Source organism: Corvus cornix, chromosome 1A (assembly GCF_000738735.6).
Source record: "Corvus cornix cornix isolate S_Up_H32 chromosome 1A, ASM73873v5, whole genome shotgun sequence".
Classification (NCBI taxonomy): Eukaryota; Metazoa; Chordata; class Aves; order Passeriformes; family Corvidae; genus Corvus; species Corvus cornix.
The window spans coordinates 63,417,121-63,439,342 of NC_047057.1; the positions used below are offsets into that span (position 1 = coordinate 63,417,121).

Below are 22,222 nucleotides of genomic sequence, written 5' to 3' on the forward strand. Positions count from 1 at the left end.
GGTTGTCAAGTATTTGTCTGACTCAGATCACACTGAAGCATGTTCAGCATGACTGGGATAAAAGAGATTTTACTTTAACATACTGCTTAGCAAGGGGAAAAAAACCCCTATAAACAACCAAAACGCCAACCACATCCAAAATTAGATTTAATTGCAAATTAGCAAGGACAAGTGAGCAGCACTTAGTATAGCCACAACTCGAGAGGAGATTCAATGGTTCACCAAAGACTCCCCAAGATACCTAATTTTGTAATTAATGACACTGTTTTCTGTACTTTAGGGTGCAATGTGTATCACCCCTCCTGGAGTGAAACATAGGTTTTGTTTTGTGGTTTTATTTAAGCACACTGTTGACCACAATTACAGGAAAAGAAATTATGCATTTATACGTCATCTAAATTAATGGTTTTTTGAGAAGTCTTCCAAATCTGCCAACTACCAAATCAAGTCCTGTAAGTAATTCAAGCATGCCATACCCTACATAACAAAGAACATGCCACTTCTTAAGAGTAAAACCAAACCTAACCAGAAAAATATCATCAGGTTAACTCTGTTTCCACTGGAAGATCCCTGCAGAAGCAAAGGGGTGAGCAGCAGCAAGCTTCTCTCAGGCAGGCTGGTGAAGGCCTTGGGGCATGAAGTGCAAGGATTTTTCCAAGTGCATCATGAAGTCGTAAGCTCAGCGCTATTAAAAGCTCTTATGAGTAGAAGATGAGGAAATAAGGCCATTTATATGGGAATAAAGCCCTTGGTGGTCCATGTTCTGAGTAGTACTGAATTCCCACAGCTGCTGCACCAGAATTGTAGCATCCCTAAGTCAGCTTGGCTTTACCTTCTTTCTCCTAGGAGTGCATGTCCTTTAATTATTTCTGGGCAGACCACAATAATCTATAAGACAGGTGATGTTACCTACACCTGCTGTAAATGCTCCTTAACTGTCAGGATGGCTTTTCACTTCAAGTACTATTTTCTGAACTAATTTCTTTTAAAAGAAACAATGAATCTGAATTTCTTACATCTAGAATTCATGCTAGAGCATAATTTTTTAAGCTTTCTATGAGCATAAAGAGTTTAAAAAAACATTACATAAATGAATCTGTTGTTAGGAAACCTCTTCAAAACAATTACAGAGAAATTTCGTAACACTCATTTTTGGAACATACTCTGTTTGCTTGACTACATTTCTTAAATTACAAATGGGCTTAATTTTATTGGCCTCATTCGAAAAATCATTGTTAAGAGTTTCATAATGAATGAGCTCGTAAGAGAATTACAAGGACATAATGCATGCCATAACATAGTAAAGAATAAGACAGGCTGACCTCATTAAATCCATGAATTTGGAAAGTGTTCGGGTTCAGGACAGCATGTGAAGTGTTTCTTTCAACTGGAAACAGCTTACAATGTTCTAAAAGGTTACCACTTCAAAGAGGTTTAGGACTACATGTACCTGTTTAGATAACAGGACTTCAGCTGAATTCAAATCACAGAAAAAATATCCAAAAGTCCAAGATGCTGAAATGCAAAATATTAATAAATAGAACACAACACTGTCTTTAACTCCTATGAGAATTCACACCTTAAGTGAACTTCAGATCTTTTCACTTCACTATCAGATACAGACTGTAAGTACCTGCACAAGTCTGCATGAAAAGACAGACACTCACTGGGTTGTTGTTGTTGTTGTGCATGCCATGTTTCCTTTCCCTTCCTCCTGAAGAACACCCATCTGCTTTCACTTAGAGGAAATTTGTCAGACAGCAAAATTAAGATGTTCCAAAATATTTCATTTCACTTGGGCTGTGGCAAATAGTCAAAAGAAAGATTACAGCACTACACGCCTGTCCAAATTTGCAACTAAAAACCATTACCCTCCACGATCCTTTTAATGAAAATTCAAATGCAAGTGAATTGTTTTGTAAATCAAAATGCTACATATTAGACGTGGAAGTCCTGGGAACAGAGACAATAAACATTCCCTACTCAAGAGAACAAAAACCAACCAAACAAACCCCTTAGGAGATGCTTATGTATAGGACTGCTAGATCTTCACTTAAGTTCACGATGACTGTGTTGAAACCCAATTCCAGGAGCTGTAACATTAATTAAGGTTAAATCACCAGCAGTTAAATGGTGTTTATTAGATAATAAAACTGCACAATGCCCACAAACCCACACATAAAGCCACATAAAGTTAATCTCGTTTGAAATGCTAACTACCCAGACAAAATTTGCTAAACTCTTTGGACATATACTACTAAAATCTGAAGTTTACAGATGATTGCCACATGAGGCTGAGGGAAAACTTGTTGTATTTCCCTTTCTATCTTCAGCAACATCAAAAGACAAACTCAAAATGAAAACTGAGGAAAACAAGGGGTTGTAAGATGACTGATAAATTAAAATTCTTGCTCATGCATGAGCCAGTCCTCATCCCTTTCTACTTCTAACATACAAGCACCCAAAGTCTAGGGAGCAACTGGACTGCATATCACCAAAAATTTGGTATTCTGGTAAAAGCTTTGAGCTGACACCATCGATGCAAAGCACACTGTGCCCAAAGGAAACAAGGTGCTTAAATGTCCCTAAACCAAACAAACCAGAAAGATCAAAAGGAGAACTACACAGAGTTCAACTAAACCTTGTCATGATCTTTTTGGGTGAGCTGTGTTTATATTTCGCATCAAGAAGAATGGAGAAGATTAAAACAGCTACATTTTCTGGCAAGTTTTGTACCCATAGCACAACAATTTTTGCCATAAATAAACCCCTATGTGATTTCAGTGGCTTATGCCTTCAACTAAGTAAAAGAAAGAAACACTGCCCTGCCTGTAAGCAAAATGAATTGACAGCTTATGGAAAAAAGTTGAATATGGAAGAACCAGTAGACATCATTCAACACATCATATATTGGTTTTAACTGTGGCTAAAATCTGTTACAGACTATGCCCATATTACAGTATTCCCATCCTTAGCAATACCAGAACAATACTTGCAGTAATATTTTTGTTGAACAGCCGGCTCCTGGACTCTCTGATTACATGTGAATTCTGCTCTTCTAGCCTCAATTACTGCAGAGAGAAGACTAAAGCTCATGAATTCAAATAGATTTGCTCATTTGTCTGATTGTTTTCTCACTCAGTGCTTTCTCATGGTTTTTGAGGACATGATTTATGTTTCCTAAATAGGCAAGCTTGGCAAAACTAGTGCCATTTGAGGATAACAGAATCTAAGGAGAATCATCCCTGAAGCTAAATCAAAATGTCTATGAGTCAGGCACAGAGGAAGGGTTCCAAGGTTACGCACAGCCAACTCATCTGCTCAGTTTATAGGCTTCATTAAACAAAACTAAATTTACAGTGGGCAAATTTAAAAAGAAAAGTGACACTTCACTGCCCAGTTGTATGTACGCAGCATTTGATAACACTTTTTAGCAGGAAAATGAAGCATTTTCAACAACTTTAAAAACCCCTAAACTAATACAGTTAACAAGCCTAATACCTGAATGAAAACCATTTACTTGAGTCATTTAATAAACTTACATTCAGCATTATAATGCATTTCCCTTTCAGTCTGCAGCATACAGGAACTAATACCCTCTGGCATTTGGAGGATACACAAGGCAGTTTTGAGGCGTTAGATCTACCCAAGTAACTACCATGTAGGACAGTACAGCCCCTTTACTGAGCCTTTGAATTACTCTGGTTCATAAAAACTGAATGCCTTCACAATTAGGAGATTTAGTAAGATGGCATAACACAGAAAACTAGAGAAAGCTTTGCCTTCAAACTTGGCCAAACTGTGTTTCTGCAGTTTGTTGCACTTGCAGCATGACTCCATCCCATGGCAGGATGCCACAGAAATGCAGACTGCTGCTCTGGTAATGCCTTGTGGTTTGGGTTTTTGCTGTTGCTTAGCAGTTATGAAAACAATCCACTTGACAAGGTCAGAATTCATGACCAAGAAACGTGGTGAGCAGAGCAAAACTTATATATAGAGCCCTATCTTTTGAAGTACCAGCTAAGCCTTAAAAAGAAAGCTGCTGTAGTCATGATATTAAGGTTACAAATAATGTATTGCCTAGTAGGAAATCAGAACAAACCCTGACACTTTTTTGTTCCCCTAAGTTATCCTGCACCAATGCACAAAAAAAGGCTTCTGCTGGTTACCAAGTCCTCTGCAACTCCAGTTTACTTAAACACCTTTTTTAATCATGAAAAAAGTAAACAAAAGTAAACCAAAATCTTCATAAACCAATGCACATTCTGCTGGACTTCCACTGCAGATCTAATCTGTAATAATAATAATCTAAAAATAACACCAAAATATTAAATGACACCATCCAGCTTATTCCAGCACCAATGGGAAAGACAGACTCCACACTAGCATAGCAGAAAGATGTGACAGATCAGCGTCTTGAGGGCACATGTTATGCTTCCAGGTCATGAAGAAAGTGAGCATTCCATGCCCCACATCTCACAGGTAGGCTTGGCTGGGATGCAAAACCTGGCTTGTCCTGTGTAATGGTGCCTCCCCAACCTGGCCAATTCACCATCAGCAGCAGCTTGGAGCCAGGGAGAAACCATCCACAAACACAGAATTTTAGAGAAGAGAGGCCAATGGACTGAATCTTACATGTGAAGCATGAGACTCAACAGGCCTGTGCCAGAAGTGGCTCACAGCCTTTGGAACCCCTTTGCAACAGAAAAAGTTTTGCCTACAAACACCATGTTATACTTCGTAATCTCATGCTGGTGTTCATATAAAATTTCCACTAGGAACAGCATTCCAAAACCAGAACAGACTGTATGTTTGTTGTATGTATAAAGTTCATGCTGACTCCTGGGTAAAGTAGCTTGTAACCAGCTTAACTACAAGATTTAGAGGCACTGGTGTGTTTCCAATAACTCCTGGATGCCCACACAGGGTGATGACAGTAGTCACACATCAACCAGCTTTGTTTTAAACGTGTCTAGGTTCAAAAAAATCATCTGTGCAATGTGATGCTCCCTGATGATAAACCTTTAGCCATACCCTTCACTCCCTCTCCTTCTCTCCAGCAACACAAGTGTTTTTACCTCTACCCTGCATATTTTTATGGCATAACAACAGTCTCTTCATTCCTTTCAGTTTAGGACACCAACCACCCAAAGAGAGGTATTAGCAGGGCTCTTCTGCACAGGCAATTTCAGGAGAGGGGCAACCAAGTTACAGCCTGAGGTAGAGATGAGCCTGTTCTCAGAACTCACTGAAAAACAAAAAGGGTGGGATCATATTAATACCATGACTTTGGTACAAGGGGCCCAAAAACACTTCTCACTTGTTCCATGGAGACAAAGGCCCTGCAGTAAACTGTATTTATACCACACCTCAAGAGCCCTGAATCTCTCAAAACCCAGTCTAAAGTCTAAGCACAACGCAGAATTTAAAATGAACAAGCCACTTACTACAAGACAAACAGAACCAAGAAATCCAGGTAAAGCTACAATTTATTTCAAAGCTATGTAACTGCAAACTCAGTTCAGAATTCCCAGTTGGGCTGCTCAGAGAATAAAGAGCAGATCATATCCAAGGTATTGAAACTGATTTATGCTTTTGTTTTCATAACAATGACCCCTCAGCTTCTTGAGCAAAGTATGATTACACGTGATTGATTGCACTCTTACCTTGGCTGCTGTCATTCTGCAGTTCTTAAGTTCATTTCACAAATGCTCTTGCATAATGTACAGGGTTTAACCAGAATCAGGTTTGTATATTCTAATTCCCAAGGGCTTGTGGGTTTATGCATGTAGTCTAACAATGAGATTTGCTGGCTCCAGTCAAACACAGTTCACTTTCAGGCAGCATACCCAAGAAGATAGGTACAGACCTTCCCATCCTGTCTCCTTGGGCACCCCTTGCTGTGCATGCCCTTATTTCTGATTGCTGCTCCTACTTCTAGACTGGAAACAGAAGTATGAACATAGACATATTCCTATTACATGAATAATGTGATTTACACAAGAAATGTTTATCAGGAACATCTTCTGTTTGAAATATATTATCAAGATACTCCACATGTAAATAATTTCCTTTTTTTTGTATGCCTCCTCTGAGATCTATATTAGGTCGTAATTATCCCCCCAATACATCCAGCAGAGGCAGAGACATTCCTAACAAGAATCTTTCCAGTAAAACTGGCACAGTGAACACTGATGCTTAAATTCAGCTACAATAAACATCTGAAATCCAGAAACTGAAAAACTGTGTTCACATCTAAAGACAACTTACTGGAAAACTGAACTCCTAAAATAAAGTTATTTTGTTGAAAATTGAGGCTTGGTGAGGGATGAATAGAAAAAGCAGGTATTTATTTAATTTAACATTAGGAGTTCATTGCTAAATACAGATATAATTTACTACATATAAGACCAATGGCAACTTTTGTAATTACAGTCATGGTTTGGAGGGAAATGTTGCTATAGCAATACCAACCATAGGAAGGAAATCCACATCTACTCAGAGCAGCATTTCTACATTGCATTATTTTTATAGCACAGCCCTTTAGCACAGATGAGTGCAGTAAATCAAGAGTAACACCAATTTTAATCACATAGACATAGTCTGGGAAAGTATTTCACAGAAATATCCTGAATGAGGAAATTATGACCACACATCAAGTAAGGTTTTGTTCAGTTTACTACTTTCATTCAGTTTAAGTCAACTGAAGTCAAGAGTTTATTTTCTAAGCCAACTTCTGGATTCAGAACACTAAATATTTAGGGGTTGGCTTTTTTTCCCCCCCTGGTTCTCTATATAATCCCAAGCAACCTAAATGAGATCTGATCCTCCTTAAACTGGCTTGACTTAGGTCTGCAAGGTTTCTTGGCTCAGGCAGTAAGTGAAAGCAATAAAACTGGTTTGGGACTGGAATCATTCCTGAAGTGATACAGGCACATTTACATGTTCCTACCCCTGATGCAGCTGGCATCAGTGTTTATCTGAGAGTCACGAAGGGTGAACAAGATACCATTGCAACACCTTTTTCCTGGCCAGCCTCAAGGGAGGGAATTCCCACCCACAGGTTTCTGGCAATGGGACTTGGGCTGTGGGTTTGGGGAACCAGGACTTTGGGTGTTTCTTTCTAGCTTGTCAAAGGTTGACCCCATTCTGTCTGTCTCCTCTCCTACCTTGGATTACTGATAAAATCATGCTTCCAATTATCCTGTCTTTTAGCTGACTGCTTTTTCACCTTTCCATGAGTTGGCCTCTTCAATTAAATCTTGCAGCACTTGCAATCAATCACAGTCAGTCCTTAAAACAAGGATCAACTCAATCATCAACACTGATCTGTAAAAACAGATCTATTATGATTCTGACAGCTGATTTTCTCACGTCTCTCTCTCTTACTTTTGGCAAATTAAGTTTCAAAACCAGATTTCTATACATTTCTACAGCTCCTAGAACACCTACAGAGAGAGAAGCAACGACTACAATAAATGCAACGCTCAATAAATAATTCAAATGAAATAATTCAGATTAAATACAAATTACCTGGCTTCCTATAGTCATGTGAACATTGTGGTATTTATTCCCAAGGCATGTCAAAAGAACAGAAAATCTGAAAATGGCTAAGCAATATAAACCCACATCTCATACTTAAGGACTCTGTATGAGCACATGGGTGCATTCAGAGTACATGGGCACATTTCAAGCTGACAGTAAGGAGGAAATCTTTATAGAAGGACTTCCATTGTCCACCATTCCAGATTCACGCTTGTGCACACAGGAAACGTCACAGCCATACAAAATTCTTCCTCTGCATTGCACAGCCCTGATGTCCTGGGCAGAATCATAGAAAAACACAAAACCCCCCACTGTGATTCTTTGCAGATCAGCAGTTAGGTTCTCTGCTTGGAGAAGGACTCTCATCAGTGCTACATGAGGTCTCTCACAGCTTGGTCCAGCTGAGTCTTTGAAAACCTCAAAGGAAAGATTCTGCCACCTGTCTGGGTAGCATGTTAAAACTCTTGTGCTACTCAGTGGTGAAAAACTTTTTCCTAATGGCCAGTCTGAGCTGCAATTTGTGACAGTTGTTCCTTGTTTCTACGATCTGCTACTAACAAGCTCCATAGTCATCAGAACTTGTCTTCAAGAAGCTACAGGCTTCTGTAAGATTGCCCCTTTGCCTCTTTTTTTGCCAGACTAAAACAGCCCAAGGACCCTAATCTCTCCTCATTACTTATGGCTCCCATGGCTCAGAATCATCTTGGTAGTCCTTTCTCCATCTTCTAAACATTGTGTTTTCATTTGAGGAACTGACTGACTGAAGAACCAGAGTACTCAGCAGTGCTGGGAAGGACAATTACTTGCCCTAACCTGCTGGCCACGGAGACCACTATGCTGTTTGCCTTATTTGCAATGAAAATCCATCACTAACTCGTTTCCAACTTGGCAGCAATCATCATATCCCATAGCTTTCCCACAAATGTTCTGTTCAGCCAGTTGCTTCCCAGACTATGTTGCTGCAAGGAGATGATCTGCATGGGCACAGAACTTCATGTTTATCCTCACTGAACTTCAATAGGTTTCTGTTGGCCAAATCTCAGGCTTCCCAAGATCCAGCTGAATTGCATTTCTACCACTTGGTGTACTGAACTCTCTCTCCTGCCAATTTAATGTGATCTGTGACTTTTCTCTTCGCATTCCATCTCACCATCTAGATAATTAACAGAGAGGTGACATTGCTAGCCCAATCCCTCACAGGCCACTTGCTATTTGTCTCCAATGAGACACTGAGCCATTGGAGACTACACCTTGAACTCTGATACCCACACAATTTTCAATTAATCTAACAATCCATATACTTGCACAGCTTCCTCAATGAGAGATGATAACAAAAACCTCACTGGAGTCACAGAATAGTTTGGTTTGGAAGGCCCTTAAAGATCAGCTAGTTCCAAACCCCCCTGCCATGGGCAGGGACACCTTCCCCTAGACCAGGTTGCTAGAGTTCCATCCCTGGGATGGGGCATCCATAACTTCTCTGGGCAACCCATGCCAGTGCCTCACCACCCTCACAGCAAAGAATTTAGCGACCAATATGCCCATATCTACATATTTGGTCATTTAATTACAAAAGGCATTCAGGTTTGTCAAATACTTCTTGTGCCTGGTACACCTGGGTCAACTATTCTTGACTACCTTCTCATTCTTCTCATATTTGGAAACAAATTCCCAGAAGACATGATACATAATATTTCCAGGGATCGTGGAAGGCTGACTATCCCTGAACTACCCTTCTTTCTCTTCTTAAAGATGGGTGTAATAATAGAGCCTTTCCCTAGTTTTCAGGGACCTCTCTGATTTATTTTCATAGAGAATTGCAACTGCAGAATTGCAACTGCATCACCTATGTCTTCCAGCACCCTGGCATCAATCCCATCCAGCCTGATGGATTTGAACATAACCAGCTTTTTAAAGCAGTTCTGAGCAATAAAATATTCTGTTTCCTGTGCTGCACTGCTTATTTAAGATCTCCTAGTCAATCTTCGCTTTTGTACAAAACCGTATTTGGAATAAGAACATATCATGCCTCTTGCTTGGTGGGTCAAATTGCAAGACAGGCCACCTCTTGCCCATGAGCTCAATCCCACACTGCTTGGGCTCTGAGGACACAATATTTATACTCACCTCACCCTTATAAAACAGGGAAGGGCTCTACCCTCAAGCTCCATGAGCAGCCATCTACCAAAAAGTGCTTCTCACAAGTAGCCAGTGATATGAAAAAGAAGAGAACCTAAACATTCAGAGTACTAGGCCTCCAAACACTGATTAAGGGAGAAGAACAGAGAGCTGAGAAATGCCCACAGGACAAAGAAAATTTTCAACCCTTCCCTTCATAGTATCTCCAAAGTAACTGAAGGAATGAAGAAAAAGAGTAACTCACCTTTCTGACACATGACCTTATACTTACTTAACAGGATTAAAATTACTAGATTCCATATGGATTCTGCTAGGATGTGGTTCCTCCAGGGGAACAATGGAGACCCAGTGAGACTCCCCTTCACTGACATTAAAGAATCTCACTGCTGTCTTGACAGATCAGCCAGGTTACCTTCCTGAATGCTCAGTGCAAGACTGCTACCTACCCTTTCCTCTGACTCTATCAGGGACCTACAATCTGCTGCAGACTTGTCACTACTTGTTTCTGAGTTGAGAAACAAGAGGACCCAAATGCTGTCTAATGGCAGCATTTCCAGAGCTCTTCAGACAAAGCCCACTGTGCTATTGCCAATTCTCAGCATTCAGAACAAAAGGAGGGAAGCCATTTCCACCGTATACAGTTTTTGAACACTGCTCCCTACTCCATATACTCTGTTACAGAATCCCAGGATGGGTCAGGCTGGAACGGACCACAGAGGGGCAGCTGGTCCCACCTCCCTGCTCCAGCAGGGCCATCCCAGAGCACACAGCACAGGATTGTGTCCAGAGGGGTCTGGAATATCCCCAGTGAGGAGACTCCACACCCTCTCTGGTCTCTGTTCAGGGCTCAGTCACTGCCCAGGGAAGAAGTTCTGCCTCCTGTCCAGGTGGAATTTCCTGGGCATCAGTCCCTGCCCGTTCCTCTGGTGCCATGGCTGGGCCCCACGGAGCAGAGCCTGGGCCCTGCTCGGAGCCCTCCCTGCACACAGGGACACCCAGGGCTGAGGGCCCCTCTCAGCTGGGGCTCCTCTCCAGGCTGGACAGCCCCAGCTCCCTCAGCCTTTCCCTGTCAGGGATGCTCCAGGCCCTAAATCATCTCCTCAGCCTCTGCTGGCCCCGCTCCAGGAGCCCAGAACTGCACACAGCATCGGAGATGTGCATCACAGGGCAGAGCAGAGTTAATTTCATGTTCTTTGTTAACAGTGAAGTGGAAAACACAAGCACAAAGCACTACCCTGCTCCTCTTCATTCAGCCTGTGGCACACTGGCAGACCTTGGTATCTGATTTCAAATCTACCACATTTACCTAATTTCCACATACTTTGTACCACGGAGCATCACTCGTGTGCTTTGCTATGTTCCCTTTGCTTTCAAGTACTAATGCCACACTCTTATGCAGAAAATGCACATCTCCAACGAGTGTATGAGTAAACAAGAAGTGCAGACTTACTGGACCAGTAAAATCACCGCGTTCTGGCAGAAAACATTCTCAAGAGGATAGAGACCACGGCACCCGTGGCCCAGCATATCTTGTTCTTGTAGCATGAAGTTCTGGTGGAGAAATATTAGTAGAACTTTCATGTTTATGCTAAAACATCAGAACATATGTTCCCTTGCTAACACTACACCAGATATTTATTATTAAAGAAATTATTTAATCAAAGAAGAAACACTAAACACAGGCAACAAAAAAAAAAAAAAAAAAAGAGTTCTACAGTTGTAGGTTTACAACTTACGAATAGGAGGACAATGAAAATAGAAAATTTATATATTTTATCCTACTAGTGCACTCAGATTCCATCAGAATTTGCTTTTTAAAGGAACGAAGGTAAATTTCCATAAAGTATGAAAAACATGGCATTTTAAAAAGGTAAGGCAATGAAGTATGACCTTTTCATCACGAAATTAGTTATCCTTACTGTATTTTCCTGGCCTTAATCTTCCTGAATTTTCATAACAATTACCAAAGAGATGCAATATCTCTATTAGTGCAAGTGGAACTTTCTTGTTTTCTAAGATTTTTGCACAGCACTGTAGAGAATAAAAACCCATCTACCTATGGGACACTCCAGTGAAAACTCTGTACATGATTTAAAGGAAGCTACTGCTAGCAATTATGAGCACTTTAGATAAAAAGCATCTCACACAGGATATTTTGGGCACTATATTTTGCATGGAAAGGACATAAGGTTGCACATAGCAGGTAAGATTTTTGAAGTCTGAAAGACAGAAAAAAAGAAAAAATAAGTGCAAGGACGTGCCCGTTTTATTTTATAAATGAGTCAGCAGTACTGGGTGATATTTTTACAAAGCTGCATGGAGCAAAGCACCAAATGCTACCAATGCTACTCTAGAGTGATAATACAGACAACACACTGAAAATGATACGTTTAGAGTAAAAATCCACATGAGGACTTGCATGCATCTCACAAACCCAAATCCTACTGTCTTAAATTCCAACAATCAGATGTAATAAATTCAGCTTACTCTTCTTACCCAGGAGACAAGGCACAAGTTTCCTGCTCTGTATCTAGGAATGCTATGAGACCTACTTCTAGAATTCCACTTTTTATTTAAGGGCTCACAGTCACAATCACATTAGTCACACTCAGTGTAGGCGTATGTAGAAAAATAAGAGAACTACTCTCTTTGAAGGCACCCTGTCATTTAACGAAAGACAGTATTGTGACTGTTCTAACATTTTGAACACACGAATCTCAGATCAGAAACAAGTTCCTATGAAGGACTCCAGATCACCTTACTTCATCTCCCAGAACAAGACTTACCTAGGCTGCCAGGGAAATTAAATGTTAGTGACAAGCAGAGGAGTTGGGTTTTGATAAATGCAGATTATGTCACTTCAGAAGGCAAGAACTTCCCCATCTTTAAAGATGCAATCTATTGCCAGCAATGGAATCTCTGGCATTGCATATTATTTTTTTTCTTTTTTTCAACAAGCTTATCTAATTTTTAAGGTTAAATACCAACAGCTAAATGTACCAACCTATAACCTTTAAGACTGGAAGTTTAAAATCATATTGAACTTCAAGAACAAAGCAATCGGTCCTCCTGTGTATATCCTTCCAGAAAAGGTGACAGAAATGTGTTCAGTATTAATGCAATTTCAGCCTGTTGATGATTCACCAGCAGAGGGGTGACTACTGAAGCACAAATATTCATTACTTGAAAACCAATGCTGCAGTAAATGTAGCATTGACAGGCAAAGGTTTCCAAGAGGAACCTGAGAATTAAGACACACACCCCCTGTCCAAGTGGAATAGTATGAGCAGCGAATGCATCTGTAGGCTGTGACTGACTTGCTGCCAGATCACAGTTTAGCTTTGCGTATGTGGTTGGTTCAACAGTATTACTGTGTTGGCAGAGTCCAGAGATCTCATCTTTAAAATATGGGTGGGTTGTCATCACATCATCTTGGAAGCACACACTTCCACCTTCTCCTCGATCTGCTTGCTGGGAACTCTCTGTGGACAAGTTCATCAGCAGCAAGCAATGCCTAATCAGTTCTTGAAAACCCCTAAGCCAACTAAAGCGATAGGCTTTCTCTCAGTGGAAAATTCAGTGCTTCCAGTGGCAGAAAAACAATCTCAGCTGTATATGGGCCAATACAAACATCCAGCAGAAAAAAAAATGCTGGGCCAAAACACCTGAGGCCCCATGTATGGAGCATTCTAGTACCAGGAACTCAACATCTCACCATCTCTTGATTTGGACCCTGTAGCAAACAGCAGGATTTGAGACAGGAGCCTGTAAAGCACTTATTTTAGTGTAAATACAGAGAGCTTTAGAACTCGGTGGAGATGGGTTCAATTCTACACTGAGCCAAAGAGATTAATACACAGCTAGCAGTCTGCTTGACACTACAGAAGAATGAGGGGTCAGGAATAGGCCAAAACAAAGGTGAAGGGATACATCTCAGGCAGGAAATGAGTCTTTGTGGACACAGTCTGAGCTCTCTCAGCTGAGTAAAGTGATAGCAGAACTAGGCAAAGGAACAAAACAAAATGCCTGAGAAAGGACACAGAGATTAGGAAACAGGGGAAATGAAAAAAAATATTAACTGAGAAATGAATCAAGATCCAGAATTTCCCTTCAAATCAATGTATTGTTTGGGGTACCTTGAAACCTTGAATTCAAGTATAGCAGAAACCCACTGGCTGCTTTGAGGATGCACAGGACAAGGCAGTAGCCACTGAACATAAATGTAAGAATACGGAAAAATTAAAACCATAGCTAGACAGTATCATGGCAAATGTTACTGGTTATCTGCAAAACCACAGAGGTTTTCCACTGAGCTGGAAGGTTTGAGCACATCTAGGTGCAAGATTTGATGGTTGCTTTGCTACACACAACAGAGCATGACATAAACACCCTGGTACCCCCTGGGCTCTTCGCCCTCTCCTCTCTGCAAGTGTCATCAACTTTATTTCAGATGCAAAGAAAGGCACAAAGAAGTGCAGAGGGGATCACTGACATTTTGTTCCGTACTAGGAATGTATTGCTCTGGAGTATCTAATGAAGATACCAGCAATGAGGACTCAAAGGAGGTCACTGGTAGAAGCCAGCGTCATTCAGTGTCTGTAACATCTTGACCTGAGATTTCATTTCTTCCTGCAGCAGGGCTCCACAGGGAAGTAGAAGCAGAACTACATCAAAGTAATAATGTACATTACTGGAGAAAGGATCACAGGGCATGTAAAGAGCTAGGCTGAGAAGTTCCAGCTGCAGTCACAGGAATAAAGAAGAATCTACTGCACATACTGCATGGCTATCAGAGCTCCAAGGCTGCTTATACAGATCTTTTATCAGAAAAGCAAGCAGGTTGCTTCTTTGCAGTCTGCAGGGTCACAAGTAAAGCACCGAGGATGAGTTGAGGGTTAACTAAGGGTATAATTCTGTCTGTCACATTCAATTTAGGAAAGTGAATACATGAGAGTTTGGGTGTCTTATTAATGGCCTGGGGACCAATAGCCTCAGCCTCTTCAAAAATTTTTTGTCCAACAAAGGAGTTGGGTCCTTAACAGCAACGACATTTAATTCAATAGCCAAAGGAAATCTAGAAGCAGTCCTGGACTCTGATGTTCTCCTTAACTTAAAGCTAGAAGCAATGAATAAGCTGATGTCAGTATATGCAATAGTTTTGCTAAGGGCTCCTTCTGTAACAAAATTTCACCCTCAAAATTGTCCTTAAAATTGGGTTTAAACAGAATCATGCCATGGATTTCAGACCAACTGATAACAAAAATAAAAGAGCTCTGTGTGCATGTACTACATCAGAAAGTGCTTTATGTCAGGCAGGCAAGTCCTTTTATCTTTTTCTCCCACCACTCTCCCTCACAACAGAGCACTTCTGAAACTCCTCCATTATATATCCATAGCCCAAGTAGGGGACTGTAGAAGAAACCTATTAATTTCTGTACTTACAGAGAACCATTTTTAATACTAATGCCCAATATGACCACGAGTTAGTGAATAAGCAGTGACAGGTGGTAAAAGCAGATGGTTTTGAAAAGATTTGCGGCAGTCCCTGGCTCCACCATCCTAGGAGCTCCACAGGCTACTGGCAGAAGAAGTTGTTCCCTTCCTTTTCTTTCCTTACTCCAGAAAACCAGCAGCTGATCTCACTGGTTGCCACAAAGGCAGGAAAGGACAGGCAAAACTCACTCACTCATGTTCTTTGTCCCACCTCCAAACTGGTTTTGCCTCTCTGCAGAAGCCCAGCTGAACGCAAGCGGTAGAACTAGGCTGAGCAGCCAGGTGCCCATCTGACACGAGATATAACCCACCCCCATGTTTGCTGGTCCCAGCCAGGACCAGAGTGGGCAGAGCTCCTGGGTTTTGCAGTCACTCACCACAGACCACAACCACTTTGCTTCTGACCACACCGGAGGATGGTACCTAAGAGAGAGCATCGCAGCACGCTCCAATGCTGAACCCCGGCATGCACACCTGCCTGCAGGCCAGAGCTCTGCTCAAAGCACCAGCACCTGTTTCTGAAGGCCCTAGTGATGAAGGAGGCATCTCAGATGCTGCAACCCTGCCCAGCCAAACTTTGACAAATGGTGAATAACTTCCTGTCAATTAATCATAGAGCGATACTGCAATGGGAGCAAAGCTCAGGGAAGCGTAACCACACACATTACATCTCAAAACAGAGAAAGTGGGCAAAAAACCATTATTTCTTGTGTAAACAACAGCAGTAACAGAAAAATATAATTCCAATGAGTGTTGTGTGTTTGGCCAAAGCAATGTTGATTTCTACAGATACAACCTTCTCCAAGTTATTGCTATTTATGCTCAGGAAGCAAGGACCCACTAATGACAAAGAGACACCACGAGCGTCATGCTGTCATTTTGGGGATGCTGCCTCAGCTGGAGCACAGCACCAGCTCCAGTCAGCTGTAACTCTCCTCTGAGTTATCACTGCACACCTATAAAGATGACTCAGACAACTTCTTATTCTGCCAATGAATCATTACATGGTGCCACCTCTGGCTACTGTCAAAACCACCTATAACCACCTTAGCCATTAACTCCACAGTACATCCATTCCAAAGAACCTTTCAGAACACTGCTCTGCTCTGTTAATACCCACACATTTTGTGAGTAAATTAAGAATCCCTCTTTCAGGATTTACTGAAGTGTAGGGTAGGAGCTACACTCCTGAAAAGGGCTGGTACTTTTCCTACACAGCATCTCCATTTTTCAGATTTTCCTCAGAAACAGGAGTGATTAACTCAATATCAACATAACACTTATTCTTGTTTTACATTTCTGTAAACAGTACAACTGCATAGCTTTGTAAGAACCTTTCTCTTGTTATCTATTGCACTGCTTACAAAATTGCAGTCAATTAACATTTTTATAATTTCACTCACACTATCAAGGTAGTTTTTGAAGGAATATTCTAGAGAGGGTTGTAACACTACAGTGTAATTATATTCAGCATCCCCTGAATAAGAAAAGGTCCTTTTGAACTATCTACAGCGAAATAAATCCCTATTCTTTACATGAAATAGGGAATCTTTCTTTCCTTTAAACAATTAGGTTTATCGTTTCTTTCAGGAAGCTAAAACAGAAAACAAACAAATAAAAAACAAAAAAAGGACCTGTCAGTCCAGCCAGTCCCAATTTCATACAGCACTGCAGAAACAGCAGTCTGCTACAAGGGTAAACACAGGCCATTCAAAACTGGAATCAAAACCTTGTATTTGTTTCCAGAGAACACCCCATGGTAAAACTGCCTCTTACCTTTGGACACAATAAAACACGGATCTGGGCTTGGATTAAGGCAAGGCCAAAAGATGGCTTTAGAAATCACATTGCAAGTATCCAGGTGTGCAACCAGTGCTGCCATTCTTGAATGCATTAACCAGTCCTCAAGCTTTGTATTTGTTCTGTTAACCACAGAGGACAAGCACCTGCTTCTCAGAGCAGATTTGGAAGATGGATACTGGTATAAAGGCTAAAAATTAAATGAAGTATGAGGAAAACCTATTATACACGTTTTATGGGCAGAGCTGCACCACAATTACATTTGGGAGGGAGAAGACTTTGGGAGTCAAACACAACAGCGCATTTTTGAGGCACAAGATACCTTTTTCTGTGAGCATGGGTGGAAGAACAGAGCCCCATATAATTTCCAGCCACTTAAAACTGCCTAAGCAGAGGTACACACAAAGAGAAACACATTCAAGCAACTCTTGCAAAACACAGCTAATATAAGCTTGGAACAGAACACAATTATAGCTGAATTACAGGTATTTTTGCCAAACCTTCAATATGCCTCATGCTTTAACAACAAATGTAGCCACAGATTTGAGGGAGAAAGTTTTCAATAATTATCAACAGAACATTAATTACATGCCTACTATTACTATTTCGTTATGTAAAGATCTAGTTAGCTGCAATTTTAATGCTGCATGTCACTCAAAGACAGCTCCATTTTCTAAAGAAAGCCTTAAAGAACTACGAAAAAGAATTTAAAAAGAAATACAAAAAACACCACAGGCAGTCTACCTCAGATGGCGTTAAAAAATGGGAAAGAGAGGCTTACCATTCAAAAACTAAATGGAAAAGAACTGTAGTAAAGAAAAAAGAAAAAGCATCTGCTGTAGTTCTATCTTGAAGGACATACACTTTCCTCTTTGACTCAGCTCATCAGACCCTTGAAGGGTATGTCTACACAGGTGACTGGAGACAGGCAGGCACCGCACCTCCCTCTCCAAATTGGCCACACAGGAGCCAAATGAAATCTGGAGGCCGTGCAGAAGCATCAGCACAGCACCAAGCAAGCTCGTGAGGCTGAACATCCCCCGCTGCGAGGGGGAGCAGCCCGCTCTTCCCCCAAGTGCACGATCTCCGCTGATTCCTCGGCGCGTTTTAGTCAGGCGTTGAGTCAGACCCAGGAACTCATCCAACTGAAAACCAGGCCAAGAGCAACAACAAGAGCAGATTTCCATTCGGCCAGGAGTGACAGTCCCATCCTAAGCAGGAGGTCGGGAATGCGTAGCCAGAGGTGAGGCAGGCAGGCAGGCTGACCCCCTGGTCAGGCAGGAGCCCACATTTAGCTGCTCCACATGAGCACAGGTGAAGAGCTCACAAAACAAGGGCTGCCTTTGTGAAACAGCTGCCTGAGCCAGGCAAGTAAACGTCCTTCAGATTATCCTTATTTCCAGGTACATCTGGTGATGCCTGTCTCTTTCTACTACTACTCCTAGTAATTTAGATCATGTTAATCTCATTGGACAATATTCAAACTTCCATTTCTTAAGCCTCCTTTGTGGACTCAGGACCCTCAGGTAAACAGAATGCTGTAATTTCTCATAGTAATAATGGGAAATAATGCAACTATGGGACAATGCTAACATTATTCCCTGCAGCTGTTATTCCCAATCTTTTCTTCCAAAAACAGCAAAACCAAAAAACACAGTAAGATAAGCAATAGTCCCGAGATGAGTCAGGTACTCAGTACAGTTTTCTCCACCTCACTGAGTTATTCACATGGTCTGTGTCCCTTGTATAGGTCAAAATGACTTGCTATTGGGGAAAAACCTGGCAAACTCTTCAGAATTAGGAGCTTTCTACGTGAAATGTAGGGGGAAAAAAACCAAAACAGAAAAGTTTTTTTCCAGTGACAGTCTAATTCTGCAGACCGCTCCTCTGGAGCAAGGATCTACACTCTGCCACTGACTTGAAATCATCAGTATCCAGAAGTATCCACTTGTTCATCTTCTGTACTGCACCATGCAGACAAATGACAGTTTCTGTGCCCTTGGTCCTATTGCCAACAGTCCCTGTCCCAATCCTTCTGCCCTGTCATCATCCATGTTCTCCCTGCCAGCACTCCCACACCTTCCCAAATCACCCACTCACCCAACTCCCCAAGATTCAGGTTTGTTAGATCTGAACTGACTTTGGGGAAGGTATAGGAAGTTGATCAGTCAAAGCTGCCTCCTGTAACAGAGCCACAAACTTTGTGCTCTGTTAACAGTCCACTTCCTATTACTTTTCTAGCAGTTGATATCTAGATTATTCTTCTTTATTTTTTCTCCTTTTTTTTTTTTCCCAAATGACAACCTATGGGTTCAATTTACTCAGCCTTTTCTCACATGGTCTTCAAGATGTTTTAAAACTACATTTCCCGACCAATAATTTAAACAAGCCTAGGGATTAGACTTGAATCCTGAATTGGAAGAACTGGAGAATTTGCAGCTTTGTTACAATATCAGATGCATCCTCAAACATACTCTAAATAGAGTAGAAGGCTGGCCTAAATCTGCTATTGCTTCATGTTTAATTCAGATACCTTTGCGTGAATGCATCCCCATCCCCCCAGTTTTATTATCCCCGGCTCTTATCACCTATGTACTGAAACTGATGGTGGCTTTCACTTAGACAAACACCCCAAAACACAGAGGAAGTGTTTTAAAACACTATAGTTATGCAGAAACAAGTTGTCAGAACAAAACAATAGATGTAGAGATTAAAGCACTCAATTGCAACAAGGATTTTATAACTTTACTACGTCAATTATCAGTACAATTTTTTAACTATGCAGTTCCTTCAAACAGAAGATGAGTACCTAACTCAGTAATGAACAGAACTTGCACTTTTCTAGTCAAGAACATTACAGGTAAGCAGGAAGCAATGATGTTTTTGATACTGCAGTGCAAATCAAAACAAACTCCAGTAGCAGATCTCTGTGCCACCAGCTTCTTAACAAGTGGGGATGAAGGTTCCCAGAATGCCAGCACACACAGAAAGTTACACTCCAAACTAACAAGCCGAGATAGCGTGAGCTTTGGTATGGGAAGCTTCTGAGAGGCCTTTAATTTTGTTATGTTTCTGGGATCATCGAATACATACACTTGTTTTAATACAAATTCCAAATTCAAGTGAACCAGCATTAGAGATGATACGGATTTTGAAACACATTTTTCTAGCCTAGTAATGACCTTCAGAGATAGCAAACTGTCAGTCTAAATAAAGATGCAAAACTAGCCTTTTGACTGAATTTATAGCGCAATAGTTCTGGGTGAAAACACAGAAATTTAGTTTTATTGCATCCCCCCGCAAGATAATGGTCTGTCATTAGTTGTTTCCCTAGTTATGCCCTTAAAAGGCTCCGAGGCAAACACGTAAAAGCAAATTGTTCTGAGTAACAACATTACTGTAAAGGACTATATAAGACAAGGCAAGGTCACATGTGTCTAGTTTCCAGAGAACTGAGGATATCCTCGCAAGATCCTGTACCAAAATTTGCGTTAAATCTTTGTGGTGCCCTGCGGGTGCGGGGCAGTAGGGATATCCAGTCATTTCCCGGTCAAGAGACAGAAAACAGCACCAAGGCTCCGAGTAAGGCACTTTCCTCATATGATTAAAACTCTATTGCTGTCTAATAGCACACTTCTATTAAAGAAACCAAAAACAACGTATGGGCCTAACAGCAGGAAAACAAAAAGGCAACCCTCCCCTACAATTAGATCAGATCTTCCTTTATTTTCAATAGCATCGCACTGATGATTTACCCGTACCCGGAGCCAACCCTGCGGTGAGGCAGGGCGGGAGCCGCTCGCCACATCCTCTCCTGGTTCGCAGGGTCGCACCCCGGCTTCAACTCACCAAGGAAGAGCCGAAGCGCCGGCGGGGCCGGGTCCGCCGCTGCCCCCGGGCCACCGCGCGGTGCCAGGGGCCCGCCCCGGCCGCTCGCGGCTCCCCGGCCGCGGTACCTGCCCGGCACGGCCCCGCCGGAGCCTCACGGCCCCGCGGCAGCCGCTGCAGCCGGCCCGGCCCCGCCGCCTCCCGCGCATCCTCCCTCTCCAGCGTCGCCTGCTCCTCTCCCTCGCCCCCACACCACCTTCCTGGGTGCTTTTTGGATGGTGTGGGGTTTTTTTCCTTTGCTTCCCTCCGCCGTGCCCTAGCGGGTTGTTACCTTCAATCGCCGCTTTTCCGACCAATTCCTGTTTCCAAAGCGCTGCCCCCCACCCTCCCCAGCACGCAAGCAACTCCCGGCAAAGAAAAGGAGAAGGAGGAAAAGAGAAAAAGCAAGGGAGAAAAAAAAAAAAAAACAAAACCCAACCAAATAAAATTAACAAACCTCTCGTGGCTCTCCGGGTGTGCCAGTGTGTATCCGGCCGGGGGAGGGAGGCGGGGAGCAGCAGCGCCTGCCCCGCCGCTCCGAGCCCGGACCGGGGGAGGATGCGCGCCCGCCCGGGGTGCGGGCCGGGGCCGGCCGGCTGAGCGCCGCGGGCTCTGCAGCAGGAGCCGCCGGGCACCGCCGGGGCGGGAGAGCGGGCCACCCCCGGCAGCACTCAGCCCCGCGTGTGCCCGTGAACCCCCGCCGCAGGCTCACGCCCCTTCCTCCGCAGCCCTCGCCGCTGCCAGCATCGCCCCTCAGCTGTGGGGCACCGGCGCTTTCGGCGGCCCGGCCGCTCCCCGCCGTGGCCGTGCCGCAGGGGTTGCGGGCACGCCACGCCACGCCAGCCCTGCAGGAACCAGCAGGGCAGGAGAGAAAAGGCTCCCTTTCTCCCTTCCCTCCTCCCTCCCCGAGGTCTCCCCTCCTTACCGGGCTGCCGGGGCTCTTCTGCCGCCTCCGGGTTTGCTGGGGCCGGGGCGAGTGGCGGCGGCGGCGGCGGCTCCTCCTCAGCGCCTCCCCGAGCCCCTTCCCCACCCTCGTCCTCCCCCGCTCCGCCTGCGCCGGCGTAAGCCGGTGGCCGGGAATGCGGGAAGCGGGCCGGGCTGTGCTGGAGCCCCCCCAGGCATTCAGGGGAGGGGGGGGCCCGAAAGCTCCTAAATGCGTGGCAAAGGGGCAGGGCGAGTGGTCTCTCGAGTGTCCTCCAAGGTTATTCCACCTCCTTACTGTCTTCAGTTTACAGCAAAATTAACGGCTGCGATTAAAATGATCAGGAAGAATATCGTGCACAGAAACAGAGTTATAAAATAGGCATATTAAGTTAATTGCGTAATTTGTCTTACAAGCGTTAGGGGAAACCCGAGATATGCAACATACCTACTCAGC

At 42.9% G+C, this 22,222-nt stretch overlaps 1 protein-coding gene across 3 annotated transcripts in view; it reads right to left on the bottom strand.

Annotated features, from left to right (window-relative positions):
• Window positions 1-21,868, bottom strand: part of FAR2 (fatty acyl-CoA reductase 2) — a 123,426-nt gene extending 101,558 nt beyond the window's left edge. Inside the window, exon 1 of one of the 3 annotated variants that reach the window (XM_039570903.1) lies at window positions 21,770-21,868. The gene's annotated coding sequence lies outside the window, so the exon portion shown is untranslated. Of the gene's footprint in view, window positions 1-21,136; window positions 21,159-21,301; window positions 21,369-21,769 lie in introns of those variants that run through there. The other 2 variants (XM_039570905.1, XM_039570904.1) reach the window with 2 other exon arrangements.
• Window positions 21,869-22,222: the final 354 nt, after the last annotated feature.